General features: G+C 38.3%; 1 non-coding gene across 1 annotated transcript; it reads right to left on the bottom strand.

The window, feature by feature from the left end:
* Positions 1 to 4977: 4977 nt before the first annotated feature.
* Positions 4978 to 5084, bottom strand: LOC145127981 (small nucleolar RNA R71). The gene has a single exon (XR_013716584.1). It is a non-coding gene; the product is annotated as a small nucleolar RNA R71 (small nucleolar RNA).
* Between the last annotated feature and the right edge of the window lie 13359 nt (positions 5085 to 18443).

Here is an 18443-nt window from a genome sequence, read left to right as displayed (position 1 = left end):
TCAAAATCTCAGAGTTGAGACCCATTTTCAGGTGATGGTGGATGAGGCGGTAGAAGATGGTGATGGGGAGGGAGGCCGTTGAAGATAACGAAGGGGGAGGCTATAGAAAATTGCTATAGGAAAGGGACTACGGCTGCTAAAATCGTTAATCCCCTATTTTCATGATTAACGCTTGAAGCTTGATATGGGGAAGGAATATTGATTAACTTCGTGAATCCTGATGGTGGGAAGCATTAATTTGATCGGGGTGAGGTAATAGTTAGACCAGCAGGGAGGAAGGAAATGTAACGAAATGTGATGGTATGAATGTATGATGTACATACTCGGTGCCAAAATGGCATAGTTTAGACTAGGGCTGAGCATTAGGATCGTCGGAATTGGAAACAAAATTGGTAACAAGGTCCACTTACCGGTTCTCCATTTTTATGAAAACCGGTCCCGACTCTAAAAACCGGAACCGGTTTGATAATTTTCCCGTTTTTTAAAATGTGTATAACTCACTCATATGAAGTCGGAATTATTTGATTTTTTTTTCCAACATGTAATTTGGAGTTTGTAATTTATTTTTGACTATACAAACATATGTTTTGTATAGATATTGAATCAGATACATGTCCCGAAAGAAAAAATATCGATGCTGCGTTTTTTCTATTTCAACACTTTTTTTTTGTTTTTTTTGAATTTTTCCTATTTTTTTAAATGTGCATAAGTCATTCATATGACGTCGGAATTACTTATTTTTTTTTGCAGCATTTAGTTTGGTGTTTCTACTTCACTTTAAACTATAAAAAACACATATTTTAGTTAAATATTGAATCAGTTATAGACCTCAGAAGACAACATATCAATGTTGCGTATTTTCTGTTTTAGCATTTTTTTGGAATCTGTCCCGCTTTTAAAATGCGCATAACTCACTTATATGAAGTCGGAATTACTTGATTCTTTTTTCATCGTGTAATTTAGTGTTTGTACTTCAATTTAGAATGTAAAAATTCATAATTTGGTTAAATATTTAATCATTTACAAGCTCCGGAAGATAACATATCATATATAATATTTGAATCGGTTCTAGTTTGAAAAATAACCGAAAAGTCGGGACCGGAACCGGAACCGACGCTAGAACCGGCGGTCCGGTTCTAAAGCTCATCCCTAGTTTAGACGGTTGACACACACACACACACACACACACACACACACACACACATATATATATATATATATATATATATATATATATATATATATATATATATCATGCCTCCTGGGCACGCCAGAAAGAACTAAAGGCGGTTGTCACATGACCCGGCCTACCAGCCATTCTTACCATCCAGTGCCCATTTCGGCTTGGAACATATTTCCTTTCCATACCCGGGATCCAGCCTGAAACTATTGCAGGAAAGTCGATAGATGACAAATAGACACATGGTAACTCCAATGAAGGTACACATACTACTATCATGGCTAAGCCAATCATGGCTTGGGCTGGGGACATAGGTACAAATCCACCAATCAGTGCCCTTGTCTCGATCGGGGTCTGACACTCCTATCTCCGCGAGCGGGATCCGTGCCCAACACCCTACTATAAAAGGGCATGTGCCTCCAACGGTAAAGGGGTTGAACCACCACTCTCTAAGCCTTACGCTATACACCATCCTCCATCGGAGCCTGACTTGACCGTCGGAGCGCTCTCCCAGGACCTCCTCCCAAAGAACGGGTGACGGCTTGTGTCTTGTTGTGATTGCAGATCTCCTCCAGAGCCCACAAAACTGAAGCAACGATACAATCTCGGAGATTCAGTATAATATCATTAGTGAAATGTGATTGTTGAGACATCAATACTAAAAGCCTCAACTACCAAACCTTGATCATGGCGAGAGACGGAGAAAGAGGAACCAGCAACACAATGCAAAGTCATGTCCGACAAATGTCATCCCATGACCTAGTCATCACTGAAACAAGCTGGACGACGACCTCTGCCATCGCATATGCTCCAACATCGGGAATGATGATAAATTAGTTTTGAGTACCTTTACTCACTCCAATAAGAGGACACCAATCAACCCAGAACAACTCCACACCAAACACAATGGAAATACCAACTTTGCCACTCTCTGATAATGCACTGATCTACTCACATCGACAACACGATCGTCCCTGGCCGCAGTATTCATCAGCATGACAAAAAGCTCACCACAAACGCTTGCCTCGCCTGTTCGGTTTGGTACATCCTCCATAAACTCCAACATAACCGCCTACAATGTTCATGCACAATCATTACCAACATTCACCAGCAAGTTAAATAATGCACATCATCTAAATTTACATACATTCCAACAAGCAACTTTCTAAAAAAAAAACCAAGCAAACAACCACATAGCACCATTAGATCAACATACATAACCATTCATACAAGAACTACATGAATACGACATGACCAGTACCACCAAACTCCCACACCTAAAGTTATACGATGGAACAACCTGCCCAGATAGCCACATAGACGCATGGGAATGACACATGCAGTCACTAAAGCTAGATAAGCGCTTTAGTAAGCGATTCTGGTGCACACATTTTCCAACCACCCTAGATGGGAATGCAAGGGCATGGTTCAAGAGCCTAGTGCCAAACAGTATCCAAATTTTTGTAGAGTTAAAGGAATAATTTCTCACCAACTTAATGCAGTTACAAAATACTAAGGGGATGTACGAGAAATTATTGGTTGTAAGTGATATGTGCATATTTAATCATATATTTTGTGAACTTTCTTAGTATTTTTAGCTACAATTGTGCTCATTTTAGGACAAAAGGTACTTAATTTTTTTAATTTTTGTTTTGTAGCAGTGAAGAGATGCTCGGGATGAAAAGGAAGCAAATACGAAGCTGGAAGCTAGAATTTTGGACCAAGTCAATCAGAGTCAAAAGATATCAAGAAATATGAATCCTATGACATGGAGATCCCTAGCCATGTCGTGGCAAAGTGGTTTTTTGCGATCTGAATAAGCCTTCGTGAACACGCATTTTTATTGATCGCCATGTCGTGGGGGCTATTTGCCACGACGTGGGAGGTCACTTTTGGCAACTATATATTTATCGTTTTGGCTCTCCACCGTAACTTATGCTAGAAGTTTTTGACGACTTTTGGAGACGAAAAACATCCCTTGGAGGTTTTGGAGTTCAGAAATCATTTGAAGCGTGATTTTGAAGAGATTTAAAGGAAACATTACTTCTAATTACTCTATTGCTTTGATTTGTTCATGTTTATCATAATGATTTTTGTTTTTACATGTTTATTTCTATTAGTTATGGGCTAAACACCCTAACTTTCGTTTAGAATAAATGAGCTTGCATACTATGTGTTGACTGAGTGGAATTGGATTATAGCTAATTGCTTATTTATTATGGTTTCTTGTTAAAAGAACCATTTATGTTAATGACAACTTCTTTTCAGTTTATTGTTGAGTTTAATTGAAATTTGATGAACCATCTTTCTTAGTTGGCATGAATCTTGAGATTTTGTGAGTAACAAGGTAATAGGACTAGTGTTTTTACAAAAAACCTAAGGTTAAAAAGAAATTTTGGTAAATTGATATGAGAGTTAATAAATGAAGAACAATCATATATTGTATTGATGTTTATAAACCACTTATATCAATCAAAATTACAAGTCTTCCTTAATTCGAACTTCACATTAGTTTGCTTGTTTATTTGTCTAGTTGATCACTGAATGAATGGATTTGTTAGCTAAAGGATTATTCTTTTGATCATAATTCTAATTAATCTTGGAATCGATAAACAACAACACTATAATCCATTTCACTGTCCAAGAAATCAACCATCGGAGCAAGTGAATCACATCTAAATGAAATTCTATTTAATATCTTGAATTGAAAACTATTTCTTGTTTCTTATTTAGTTTAAAGTATTGTCTTGTTAATTGCTTTTAAGTTTCTAGACTTGCAAAAATAGAAAACCCCCTTTTTTATTCACTTAATTTATTTTGATAACTTTAGTAGGTAACTTTATCTGTTATTTTCGTTCCCTGTATTCGATATCCGACTTACCTGAACTATCATATTAACCGACTAGGTACACCTCTTATCGCGTATTGGTTAGTCTAGATTAGTTGGTTTTAAAATTAGTACTTATAATACATATCAAGTTGTTGGCCCCGTTGCTGGGGAACGACTTAATTTAAGTTAATTTTATATGTTATTTGTTCTCGATCCTTTGTGTGGAATTTATTTCACATAAAGTTACATTTATTTCGCTTTGCATTTTTTTCTATTTTTATTTTTCTATCCCTACAGTGACCACCCCGTGGCAACTCTTGCCCACGTCGTGGCCATCGTTTAGACAGTTCTGCTTTTTATTGTTTTTGTTCTTTTTACGCGTTTGTTTTCCATTTTGTTGTAGTTAGTTTATGACCCAAGAATCTTCATCTACTACAGTACCTGGCTTGAAAGATCCTGATTCTATTTTTGGCAAAAGAAAAAAAGAAAAGAAAGGAGAAAAGAAAAAGTAAAACTGAAAGAAGTAGAGGGCGAGTACGTGACTGATTCAGAATCTAAAAAGGAAAACGAGCCAGAAGATGAGATGGCCAACATTGTGGAAATGACAATGGAGGAATACAAGCAAAGGATGCAAGATAATGGGTCGGGTCTTGTGCAACCCGAAATTCCGAACACCACCAAATTCGAGCTAAATTGGCTCATACTTGCGATGTTGAAATACATCCTATTCTACGGAAAGGATCACGAAGATGCCTACAAGCATCTCGACGAAGTAAACGACATCATGAATTACTTCAATGTTCCCAATGTACCACAAGAAACAGTGTTGTTATGAATTCTTTCGGTAACTTTGGGGGGGGGGGCAATAAAAGATTGGCTCAAAGCACTTCTACATGGAGCTATCACAACTTGGGCATAACTGCGTGAAGAGTTCATCCAACATTATAGCCTACCATCAAAAGTTGCAAAATTGAAGAAAAATATCGCTAACTTCAAACAACAAGGTGGAGAGTCATTGTATGAAGCATGAGAAAGGTACGAGGGGTTACTTAGAAACTGCCCACAACACGACCTCAATGTGCAACAAGAGGTCTCAATCTTCTATGATGGGTTGAACGTGACAACCAGACAATTCCTTGACTCTCAAGGACCATTAACGAAGAAGGCTCCAGCAACAATTAAGGAGTTAATTGAATAGTTTTCCAAGAACTCGAGGGAGTATCACAACCCCCGAGAAGACAAGACAAGAGGGTACAAGGATGGACTGGAGGTTTTAAAGATATGGTTGCGGTAATTGCGAAGTTAGAATCAATGGACCGAAGAATGACAAAGATGGATCGATCCATATATACAATTCGTGTTGGGTGTGATAATTGTGACGAACCGCATTTAAACAAAGAATATGTAACACCCGGAATCTAGAAGGTCAATTACGAAAATAAATTCCATTTCCTAAGCGCCAACACATCGATTTGTTGGTGAAAACTCAACGTGTTGACGACTTTTTGGGACGCGTGTTTCAAGGACCAACTCGCTGAGTTGGTGGAGGAAACTCGACAAGTTGGACGATGTTTAAGAAACCCGAATTTTAAGGTGTTGCACCCTATTTAAACACCTTAAGTCTCAGGTGTTGTCCTTATTTCCAGCCTCCATAGCCCCTAACCCTAATCTCGAAACCCTAGAGCCTCCTTGGGGGTTCTGAGCTCATTGTGGTTGTGTTTTGGTGTGTTTGAAGCTCATTGAAAGAATAAAAGCTTGGTGCAAGGTGGTGGTTCGAGTAGGAGCTTTCAGATCTGGGTTCTGTTCTCCATTTCCAGCACATTTCGGGTATACATTCCTAACCGTGCTTAATATTTGATTAGATCTACTTATTTTGGTTTTGTGGTGTTTTGTCCTCTTTTTGGGGATGATGATGGAGTAATATCATTTTAGGGGTTGTTCTTTCATATCTAGGTTGGTTTTGGTACCCTTGAGCTTAAAGGTGCAAACTTTATGAGGATTTTGATGTCATGCATGCATTAAGTCAAATATTAAGTCCATTCCAAGCTTAAGAGCTTCATTTAGACATGCATGAACGTAAAGTTGGCAACTTTACATGGTTTTCCAGCTCAAGGAAGTCAGATCTATGTTTTAGAGTCACGTCCTCATGGATTAAGTGCTTAATGTGTTAAGAGGTGGGTTTCTAGCGAACTCGACGAGTTTGTTGGATAAACTCAGCGAGTTGGCTCGGTTTTCCCCGATATTTTCAGAGTTTTAGAGGAACTCGGTGAGTTGGTGGGTCACCTCGGCGAGTTGACTTGGTTTTTCTCAATCTATGCAGATTGATGGAGAAACTCGACGAGTTGAAGGACAACTCGGCGAGTTGGGTCAACTTCGACCGTTGACTTTGACTTTTGGATTTATGTCTTTGACCAAGTCTGTCCCAAGGGGTGCTTGAAGTAATCTGAATTGTAATAAGGAAAATTATGGGCTTAGGATTAGACCCATATGGGGTTGGGCCCAATTTGGAAAATTGGGCCATTTGTGGCCCTTCGTGGATCTTTTGTTTTTGGGCCTCAGTTTTGGTTCATGATTGGATCTTTTGTTTTTGGACCATTTTACCCCAAGTAAGGATTATGGATTATAGAATGGAACCCAATTGCTAATTGGGTGTGTTGTTGGTATTGATAGCTCGGGAAGCCGGCAGGACAGCAGCTAAGGATTTTCTTTCAGGGAGCTTCTGCATTCGAGGTGAGTTTTCCTCACTGTACCTACGGGTCGAAGGCACCAATGTCGGCCCTTTGGATTGTTATCCCAATTTATCTTATGATTGAGTACGGTTATGATTTGTTAGATCGGTATCCTGATAGATAGGATGCTGCTATGCTGTTATGATCTGTTAGATTGGTATCCTGGTAGATAGTGTTGTTATGCTATTATGATTTGTTAGATCGGTATCCTGGTAGATGGGATGTTGTTATGCTGTTATGATCTGTTAGATTGGTATCCTGGTAGATAGGATGTTGATATGCTTAGTGATCTGTAGATCTGTTTGTCTAGTTGTAGACTGTTATATGATTATCTATTATATAAGCACATGTTTGGTCGGTGGCTGAGGCTTCACTGCTTTGTGCGTAAGCCAATAGGCCATAGAATTCCAACCCGATGGTTGAATGGGCCCGAGGGTATTCCAACCCGATGGTTGACTGGACCCATAGTATGTTGGCATTCCAACCCGATGGTTGAGGGTCTGGTGTATTCCAACCCGATGGTGGACTGGACCGATAGTATGTTGGCATTCCAACCCAATGGTTAAGGGCTTGGGGTATTCCAACCCGATGGTTGATTGGACCCATAATATGCTGTTATTTGTATATGTTATTTGTTTGGGTGTTGGTACTTTGGGGGAACTCACTAAGCTTCATGCTTACAGTTTTGGTTTATGGTTTCAAGTACTTAGGTGGATTGTGGCAAGACGAAGGGTTGACCGTACACATCCTCGTGTTTTGGACTTATGATTTTTGGGAAACTCTGATAATGTGAATGTTTTGAAAACTATGTTGAAAGAGATTCTGATTTTTAAATAATGTTTTAGGAACAACGGTTTTTGTAAACACTTCTTTACAAAAAGGGTTGTTTTGGAAAGTTTAAGTTTTATGAAAGTTTTGGGATGTTACAAGTTAGTATCAGAGCCCTGGTTTGAGTGAATTGGAGGAACACTCGTGTGAATCCAGTCTCAAACTAAGTAAAAAGATTTTCAAAATGATTTTCAAATAGTTTTCAAAATACTTAAGGAGGATGCGATGTGTACGATCAGCCGAAGCCAGTTAGTAGACCCCAAAATACCATACTGTTATTTGATATTGTGATATGTTAGAACGACATGCTAGTGATGAGCTAGGGATCTTCAGGAATTGCATGATACAATTGCCTGATTATATGATGCCTAATAGCCTAGGGTTCTTCCTTATATGAAATTGACATCATTACTGTAGTTGCTTAGTGTATGCATCATAGTTGTACATAACTAAGATTCTATAGCCTGAGAATATTTGGTTTGGCTTTATTTCTTGTTCCTTGTCTGGTTGTGGGCTTGGAGTAGGACTGAGTATTCGACTGTCTATAGGATCCAGTGTTATGTATGGCTAGCATACACGAGTTCTGCAGGTTGGTGGAAGTTTCATGTGCGGGTGCAGTGTATAGTGGGCCAGCGTGAGGAAATTATTAGCCACTCTGGGGAGAGTGTGAGCAGGACGAAGTTGTACCAGTGGTGCTGGGAGTTGAACATCGAGGATTTCGCACGAGGATGTGTTTGATTTTATTTCATTTTAGTGCTAGTCGGCTTCTCTGTTCGAATGTTGTTTGCTTTGTGCTTTGTGGGACCCATGTTGATGCGAGCTAACCATCAAATGAATACATTATATTATATGATATGAGGGTTAAATAATCTTAGGATAAAGGACGTGGACCTATTGTGCAGCTTTCGTCTGAGTCCAACCGTTGTATGGATGAGTCCTTTATCCGAAGGATTATTTAAGCCTGGTTGCATGTAATTGTATTCGTGAAGTGGTTAGCTGGCGTTGGTAGGGGTTCTTCAGCAGCTGGTGGCAGAGGGGGTGTGGGTAAATCCTAGGATAGACTAGGGAGTATGATTAGTGCGGTTGTTGCACTAATGAGCAAATTACTGGAGTATTTCATGAGTAGATCTTAGAGGACCAGAGAGGATTCTTGAGGAGAGTATGGATAGGTGTGGAAGGTAGTATTAGGCCCGTACTACTGGAAGCATAGGATCCATACTCAAATCAAGGAGAATTTCAGAGATTCTAAGGACTGGTCAGGGAAGATAGCATGGTTGGATACCATGGTTCGAGACAGTGGTTCCGTATATTTTGATCTTTTGGCTTGGGTCGCTCAGGCGAGGATGGGTTGTGTGTTGTTTAGGCCCCTGTGGCGATATTGATGTGGGATGAGTGGTTCAAACCCAGTTGAATATGTGGTTGGAAGTCTCGAGGGTTTTGTTAAAGGTTGTGCCTCGGGCCTCGAGACATAGGAAGTGGTGGATATGATCGGTTTGGAATTACATACGGGATGTAAGTTGCGGATTTCCAGATTGGGTTGTCGTTATCTGCGGCAGGGGTTTTTGCACTTCAGTTTTTGGAGTTAGAAGGAGTGGGCAGGCTTTTGACCTCCCTAGTTAGGTTGGATTCTCAGCTTGAGGTATGTTTGTCGCAGTAGTTGGAAACAACATGTCAGCGTTAGTGTGCGCAAGAGGTTTGATGTGGCACAAGTACCTTAGCGATATGAGCAAGGGCCATATCCTTGGGAGATGGGAAAGCCAAGTGTCGGATTGTCGTGTGGTTTTCAGATGTAATTCAGGTTTCTCATGGGGTCCGTTTGATCCGTATCTGGAGGACCATATTGCAGATGATATTAATTTCATGGTTAAGTATGGTTGTACCTGGATGGTCTGCTTGGTTTATGTTTTGATTTCACCTCCAGTGGGCGGTGGTTCGAGTTCTAAGTAGGGTAGAATTTGAATTCTCAGGTTGAACGCCAGTCATTGAGGGTTCTGTCAGTTCGTTGTTTGGGTTGCTGCTTTCAGATTTGTTGGGCAGATGTTGGTCGGTGAACTCTTTTCAGAAGTAGGTATGTTCAACTCTAGGTGGGTGTGGTTTCTCTGGTTTGGGTTTCAGGGTATTCGAGACCATTGGTCGTTGAGATCGTTATTCAGCGAAAATTATATGAGGGATTTAAGTGGTGCCAGTTAAAGTTCAAGGAATGCGTCAGCTACCCTCCTGTTCAGTATATTCTATGTGCCTCAGGTCTTTAGGTATGTTTAACCTCAATGGTAGAGTGGGTGCTTGGTTCTGTTGGATAAGGTGTCTAAGTCCATAACAATATTTGAGATGCACTTGACCCGACCCGGCATGGTCCATTTGGGTTGCACTTCACCCGAACAATTTGTATGGATACTCTTTTGAGAATAGTATGTTTATGATTTATTAATATATTATAAGGTATAATATATTAATATGAAATCATATTATTTAATTAGTATTGATCTTAAATTAGTTAAAAATTAATTTAGTGATAAAAAAGTGACTAATTAAATATGGGCTCTTGTATTTATTTAGTGTGGGCTAATACTTATTTAGTATGGGCTAGGCTTGCATGGGAGTCCAGGGATGGTCCATGGAGCTTTCAACCCATGGATCCTTGGAAAGGAAGAGTCATGGGTATTAGGGTTTACATGGATGTAACCCTAATCCTCCACACTATATAAAGGAGTCTTTAGCACTAGTTGTGTGTGAATAAGAGTGGTGGCCAATTTCAAGGGAGTGCATTATTCTCTCAAGAGTTTTCCAAAGTTTGTGGTGATTTGTGATTTCCATTTGAGGCATCCACGCTATTGGTCCTAGGCTCTCAAACTCCAAGCAATCAACCACTACTAAAAGTTATGTCATTCTACTAGTAATTTTATGATTCAAGTTCCCCATGCCATTCTAGTTAGGATGTAAACCTTGGAAATTCTTATTTCCATGTATTTTAGAGAAAACATAGATCCAAGGTTTATAGGGTTGCATGTACACCATAGGAGTGTTAGAATGCTCATAACCCAACAGTGGTAGCAGAGCTTAGGCTTGTTTTCTTGAATACTTGTTGCAAAATGCTAAAAAAGTCGATTTTCTGCCCACTGAACAGTGGACTCGCCGAGTCCATGGGGGGACTCGTCGAGTCCAAGCATATCTTCATCCTACTCGTCAAGTAGGTTCATGCACTCGACGAGTAGGAGGCCCTGAGTGCAGATTTTCGAGTTTTTTAGCTGGAATTGGACTAGAATCATTACACTAAACTGTCTTGGACTTATAAAACCTGTTTTTGATATTGTATTGATTATGCTAATCCAATTTCAAAGGCTATTATCAAAATTTCAAGTTTTGTATGTGTTCATATGATTTTTAAAATTGTTGATATGGATGTTCATGAACTTATGGGTTTTGTTAGATCATAGGAATTATTTGCAAGTTGTTTGTTAGTTAATTCTTGATCTTGATGTGTTTTAGTGGAATCCGTAATTTGTCCTCAAGTTATGGATTACCAAAAGTCTTTTCTTTTAAAGTCCATTAAAAACCGTAGGTTACACAAGTTGAAGAGTCTTTTTCATCATAAATAGTTTTATGGACTCCATAACTTGTCCTCAAGTTATGGATGTCCAAGAGTCTCTTCATTAAAAGTTTTTTTTTTTAACCTTAATTAAACTCATAAGTTATGAAAATCCAAAAGTTCTTGAATTGTTCAAAACTTGCCCTCAAGTTTTGGAATTTGTAAAGTCTCACACACACTTTAGTTCCAACCCTTAGAGTTTTAAAAGTTAAAATTCAACCCTTATACTTTATAGTATTATAAGTTAATAATATATATATGTATAAGAGCAAGTCAGTTTTGAGGTTAACCCATGAAATTTACACTTTGTACCTTACCAAGTCGTTGGTGGAGCGTGTGTGGTTAACCAACACACTAACTTGGACTAGTAAGGATGGAAAAGGGTGACTTAACGTTTATCATAGATCGGTGGAGCGCGTGTGGTTAACCGGCACAATGCTTAGGTGATAATATTAAGGGTACCAAGTGAATTTGCATGGTTATTCACACCTTGTTCTGTGATCCTCAGCATCCCAGTCACAAAACCTGAAGGGCACAATCGAGATTGAAACATGCCATTGAAAAGTTCAATGAATCTCAAAATATCTAGGAATTTCAAATCCAATTAAAACCTAATATATTATTTCATTTTTCATGGTGGAAATTGGTGAATCGTCATTCACCTACCTTCAAATATTCTATAGCTTGGATTACGACATCCCTCTTCCAAGTTATAAAAAATTGTGTTGGGTCCTAGCCTTAATATTTCATATTGGGTGTTATATTAAGGATTTTAAATCAACTAACTTGAACATCTCCCATTGTAGATGTCTGGTTCAGACAAGTATGATCTTCCCAAATCTCTTAGAACAAGCTTTCCTCTTGAAGATGATGTCCCACAACATCATGCTTCACTTCCTCCACCTCCTCCAATTATTCTCCCCGACTGACAAGCTCAAAGACTTGAAAAGTTCAAACTCACTCAAGTCCTATTGGATAGTAAACACAAGGATGGAAAGCCAGTGTGTACACATGTCTTGGAGATGAAGGCACACATTGACAGGCTAAGGATGATGGGTGTCGGGTTCCCAAGAAAGTTGGTTATTGACTGGGTTCTTTAGTCACTTCCTGAGTCATATAGTGAGTTTGTTAAAGACTACTATGTGACAGATCTCGACATGACCCTAATAGATCTTACCTATTTTCTAATTGATGCTGAATCAGCAATGATTTGGCGCAATGGTCAAGCAACTTTTATAGGAAGGTCTGCCTCCCACATCCCAGAAATGATTCCTTCTCCTAAAGGGAAGGAATTGGCCATGGTCAAAAGTGATGATCATAAGAGAAAGGCCATTTCTGAGATTGTTCTATGTGCTGGCTTAGATGAGCCTGTGTGTTTCTATTGCCAAGGAAATGGACGTTGGAATCGAAGCTGCCCTGACTACCTAAGATCTTTAGTCAGAATGTATGGTTCTGCTTCAGGTAAGTCCACTATCTAACTCTGTTAAGTTCCTAATTTTTGATTCTTAATACATGATGTGACAGGGTTGTATTTTAATGTTCTGCAGGATCAAGCAAAGGGAAGGAAGCTTAAAAGAAGAGTATGTTGAATCTGATCGCGAAGATGGATGTCAATCGCATGGTTCGAAGATCGGATTCTTGAGCTACTACTTAGGAGTTATGATAGATTGCTAGGAAATATGTAATAGCATAGTTTCCATTTAAAGTTGCATTGTAAGGAAAAAGTTTTTTTCGTATTTTATAAATAAATAAAATTTTTGTTTTACTTTATTTTATATCTCCTTGCAATGGCATTTATGGAAAGTTAATGTTTGTATGTTTCTAGCAATAATGAATTTGATTCTTTCATCTGTGGTACTGTCTAAATTTACCAAATAAGGAAAGATTTTCATCACCCAAGTTTCAATTTGACCGAAACTTGGAATCATGCAGGTTGTATTGCATGATGAATGAGAATTTTCATTTTTGGAAAGTTAAGATTAATTCCCTGACCACATGTATATGTGAGTCAAGTGAAAGACTAAAGGATCGGGTACACTGGGTGTGTGTAGGTCAAAGTGCACCATAAATATCGATAAGACTATTCGTCATGATTTACTAAAGTTTAGTAAATATGGTTGTACCTACAAGTTTAAGTACAATTCTGAAACATTGGAAAAGTTTCAATGTATGGCAGGGCGAATGGGAAGAATCAAATTAGGCAAAAAGATAAAAGTTTCTCAAATCTGAAAAGATGGGAGAGTACTTTAGTATCATGTTTTATGATCATCTTAATGATTATGGAACCATATCACAATTTGATTCTCTAAGGACATCTTAGTGCATTTGTATGGCTAAGAAGAGGATTCATGAATTGTTAGAATGGTTAAAATCAAGAAGATGAATCATACTCCATTCCAAAACAATTCTTGGAGTTATACTCCAAGATGGTAACCTTGAGTGACATAAAGAAGGGTTTAAAACACTTATCAAATGTAGAGTAAAATGTTTTCTACTCTTGAACATTTGAAATTGGTAAGTTGTGCTGTCTTGGATAAAACAAAGACCAACTGAGACCAATTGTGTGAAGTGTTTATCTTGATAAGAATCCGCACTAACTCTTGAATATTTGTTTGTTTGTCAAGGAATGGTTCTTGACAAATAGAAACTTATATGTCAAGAGGACAGTGGGAGTCTTAAAGGTCTTGAAAGTTTCAAGAACTAATCAAGGATAAAACCTATTGTTTATCGCTAGCACATGACTTGAGGTTTGTAACATATCGTGTTGACATAATTCTTGTTTCTGTGCCTATTCCGGTAAAGTTGATTATGTATGTGAGTTCTGTGAGTTCTCAATTGTGTGCATAACAACTTAGAAGCAATGGTGGGCCCTTGTGCTACCAAGAGGCAAGAAATCAAGATTGAACCAGTTCAATTCATATGAGTTTGAGTTTGTCACTAACCTTGTCTTGTGATTATGGTTTTGACAAATTCACGTGGATAGGAACACATACACCATAATATCTAAGTGTCATAAGGTTTCTTTCCGATTCATGAAAATGATGCTGAGGAAACGCTTTCATTAAGTAGATTTTAAGTAGATAGCAATTGTGATATTTGCATTCTCAAAGTCGTTAGTAGAGCGTGTGTGGTTAACCGGCACACTAACATGGACTTGTGAGAAATGGCAAAAAGGTCTAAACATTATGATTATGGCATCCCTCTTCATAATTGTTTAGACACACATGTGAGCTATCTAAGGAAAGATGTATGAGTCTGAGAAGCTTAGATAAAGTTTTGTCGAAGCATCTCGTATCAGAAGTCTGAACTTTGGTGATGAAAGTCAATAAAGTATTGATTTCTAGAAGTAGATTTCTGAGTATATGTCAAAGCTAGTGGGAGCATAATTGTTATGCTAAAAAATTATTACGCTAGTGGGAGCATAATCAATTATGATAAGTATTGTTAATTATAGAAAACAAAAGTTTCGATTGGGAAAGGTTGTTTTGCTATAATTAAGGGAGAGGAGATTATACTTCATTTCAAATCCTATAAGTTTGGATTGAGATTTTAATCATCTTTAGTCAAGAATATATATATGAATTTTATGTTGGAATGGTTCAACATAAGGGAATTCTATATATATTGCATTCTCAAATTTCGATTATGATTACAGCATTCCTCTTCATAGTCGATTTTTGAAAACATGGCAAATAAAAAATATTGTAGCAAAAGACTGATCTAGCATCATGTCTTTATGTGAGACATCATGAATCGTGTCCCATATGCTTCGGGTATAGGATCGATCACATGTGCTATAATATTTATCTGTTCTAAATTTTCAAAATGCCTAGAGCATTAAGAGGGAAAAAGGAATAGAACCGGATATGACTGAAATGATTAAGCAATTGTCGAGTATAATCTGAGGTTTACCTAAGATTGGTTTCTCATGGACATTTGGAAGTATGGTGTTAAATTTTGGAGAGGAACCATATTGACATATTCTAAAAAAAGGTAACTCTTATTCAGAAGTGATAATCAAAATGGGAATATGAAAATGTTTTCCATATTGGGAGTTGGATTTTAAGAATCCATGAGAAAGTTAGAAACTTTTATGCAAGAAGGATATTCAAAGGAATGTACTTTGAATGTGAGACTTCGTTTCCATGGAACTGATCTCCACTGGAATACTTTGTAATGTCTGTTGCCGGGTCTTTGTGACTTTTGTGCATAGTCATTGCAAGAGGATCAATGCATGTGAGTTTAAAATCTAACAGCTTACAGTAAATGACAAGAATTTGATATTCTTACATTTACGGTAAAGATTTGGGATTGTGAAATGAGCATCATTTGAATCATGTTCAATTGATTTACTTCAAAAAGTAAGGATCATAGACAAACATAGTTTGCATACTTGGAGTATGGCATGACTATTGTTTAGAAAACATAGTGTACATGCTTGGAGCATGGGACAACTATTGTTTTAATTCAAGTGTTAAGTTGATAAATCGAAACAGAATAATGTGTAATCAATATGGTGATGAATAAAAGGTGTTTTATTTATACTCATAAGTACTGAGACCATATTGGATTCAGTTATTCTTGTGTTTCACTTTGCATGTTTTGACTTCCATAATAACTAGGTTATTCTATCCGAATGACTAAGTTATTTAAACTCTCCACGGTCGGTCATACGTCGGAAGTAGGTATGAATTAAGACTGAAATGACATGGGCTTGTAGATGACTAAAGGTGTTTAGCCATAGCAATGGTTGCTACAATATTCATGAGTACTCATAAGTTCTGAGTATTGGAATAAACCCACGCTCACTTGTATCACTTCATGGAATTCATCTCGAGTGATCGTGAGACGGTAATATCATATAAGTCTTCAAACCTAGAGATATGAGTTGTTGCCTATGAGTTGGTTGTGCATTGATTGCACGAAAACGCATCAGTAACTTGATGTTATAAAACGTGCCTTTGTGTATAATTCAACAAGTAGTGGAACAAGGATATGAGTCAAAGTTTATCTGTTCCTTCTAGTCCTTGTAGGATTAGAAGCGATATCTTGGCCCCTCGATGATTTTGTTTTGACCTATATACCGAGCCCGGTCAGAACCTAATTTATGTGTTCAATTTAGTTCTCTGTCAAACAAATCGGAAATCGGGAAACAAACTGCTGGACAATAAGTACGACGTTGTTCCATGTATTTGTCTGGCTGATATCTTGAGAACATAGGATTATATGATCACTCATCTAAAATGGCGCCTCATAGTTCAACAGAGTTTTGAGAGCTACGATTGCCGGTTGGTTCCTGAAGTCATATCTGCAAATATAGTTATTAGACTTATCCTAGTGGAAGACTGTTGGATAAGGTGTCTAAGTCCATAACAATATTTGAGATGCACTTGACCCGACCCGGCATGGTCCATTTGGGTTGCACTTCACCCGAACAATTTATATGGATAATCTTTTGAGAATAGTATGTTTATGATTTATTAATATAGTATAAGGTATAATATATTAATATGAAATCATATTATTTAATTAGTATTGATCTTAAATTAATTAAGAAATAATTTATTGATCAAAAGGTGACTAATTAAATATGGGCTCTTAACCCATGGGAGTCCATGGATGGTCCATGGAGCTTTTAACCCATGGATCCTTGGAAAGGAAGAGTCATGGGTATTAGGGTTTACATGGATGTAACCCTAATCCTCCACACTATATAAAGGAGTCTTTGGCACTTGGTTTGGCACTAGTTGTAAGTGAACAAGAGTGGTGGCCAATTTCAAGGGAGTGCATTATTCTCTCAAGATTTTTCCAAAGTTTGTGGTGATTTGTGATTTCCTTTTGAGGCATCCACGCTATTGGTGCTAGGATCTCAAACTCCAAGCAATCAACCACTACAAAAAGGTATGTCATTCTACTAGTAATTTTATGATTCAAGTTCCCCATGCCATGCTAGTTAGCATGTAAACCTTGGAAATTCTTATTTGCATGTATTTTAGAGAAAACATAGATCCAAGGTTTATAGGGTTGCATGTACACCATAGGAGTGTTAGAATGCTCATAACCCAACAGGTTCATAGTAGACTCAGGTTTTGGTAGCCTTCAGGATCATCTTGGAGGTTTTCTCGAGCTAGTGGGGTAGTGATGGAATCCGTTGAAACCAGTATGGGGTCTTGTTTTGACTGATCATGAAGATGTTTTTCTGTTTTGATTAAGGTGGCATGTTGATTATCTCTAGTGTTTCTTTTCTTTTCGGATTAGATTTTGGGTCTCTTAAGTATGTGTATGGGGGTATTCCGTGTGAGCTGGGCAAGATGGCTTTGTGATTCTTGGTTCGAGTTATGTGCATGGTTCCCTTGGGTTTCAGCTTCCGATGTGGATCAAAAGTGAAAACGTTATCCTATCCGCAGATCGTGTGCGACTTTGTTTTCATAAGGTTTTGCTTGGTAGCTGTTTTGTGGTGCTTAGTTGGCATTCTAAGGGAGTTGTTTAGGTCCCTTCAAGGTAATGGGAAGGAAATGGGTATCTTCAGGCCCAGAGTGTTGGGCCAATGATGCGAGGACAACAGTGTCGGTAGGTTATCGGAAACATTCCAGTCATATCTATGGGCCTAGTGATCAGGATGGTTCATTTCTTCTGCTTGTAGTGCTTCATGTGTGGACGCGTTGACGGGCGGTCAGGCGAATCTTAAATCTGTTGGTGGGATAAGGGAAACAATAAGGATTGAAGGAAGTATCAGTCATGTATCAGAAAGTCTCAGCTGGTTGTATGCTATAATTCCACTTGTTAACAAGCGGTTGTTAGATTTGTGATTCTCAAGTTGGAAATTCCTTATGCAGTCGTAAGTTGTAAAGTTCTTGGGGATTATATCGAGTGGGTGCCCAGGTGGGAGTACACCGGAGTCGGTAAAGGTTGGATGCATCACAAAAGTTCATGGTTTGATCGTTGTTGCTAGTCAAAGCAGTGGTCGGTAATGGCATAACATATATTCAAGGGTGTTAAGATTTTAGGTTCATCATATGGTTCAGTTTTGGGATAAGTTCGCGGTCTTTGAGTTTTGAGGATCATTCTTCATGGTTCTGGTAATGCCCAAGTTAGGGACTGGGGGTAGATTGAAATGGATGTTCATCAGTTTTAGGGAAGATTCTGTGAGGAGGTATCATGGGTAGCCATTTTCGAGCAGGATTTTGGTGGAAACTCCTGATGGGAATCACGAGTGGGACCGTTCGGGGACCGTATCCAGAGCGGAAGGGGTTAAGAAATCTATATATCAAAGGCATCATTTCGAGGATT

This window comes from Lactuca virosa, chromosome 7 (assembly GCF_052849685.1).
Source record: "Lactuca virosa cultivar CGN04683 chromosome 7, Lactuca_virosa_CGN04683_v6, whole genome shotgun sequence".
NCBI lineage: Eukaryota > Viridiplantae > Streptophyta > Magnoliopsida > Asterales > Asteraceae > Lactuca > Lactuca virosa.
Note: the sequence above shows the minus strand (reverse complement) of the source record. Positions and strands in the feature narration are given on the sequence as shown.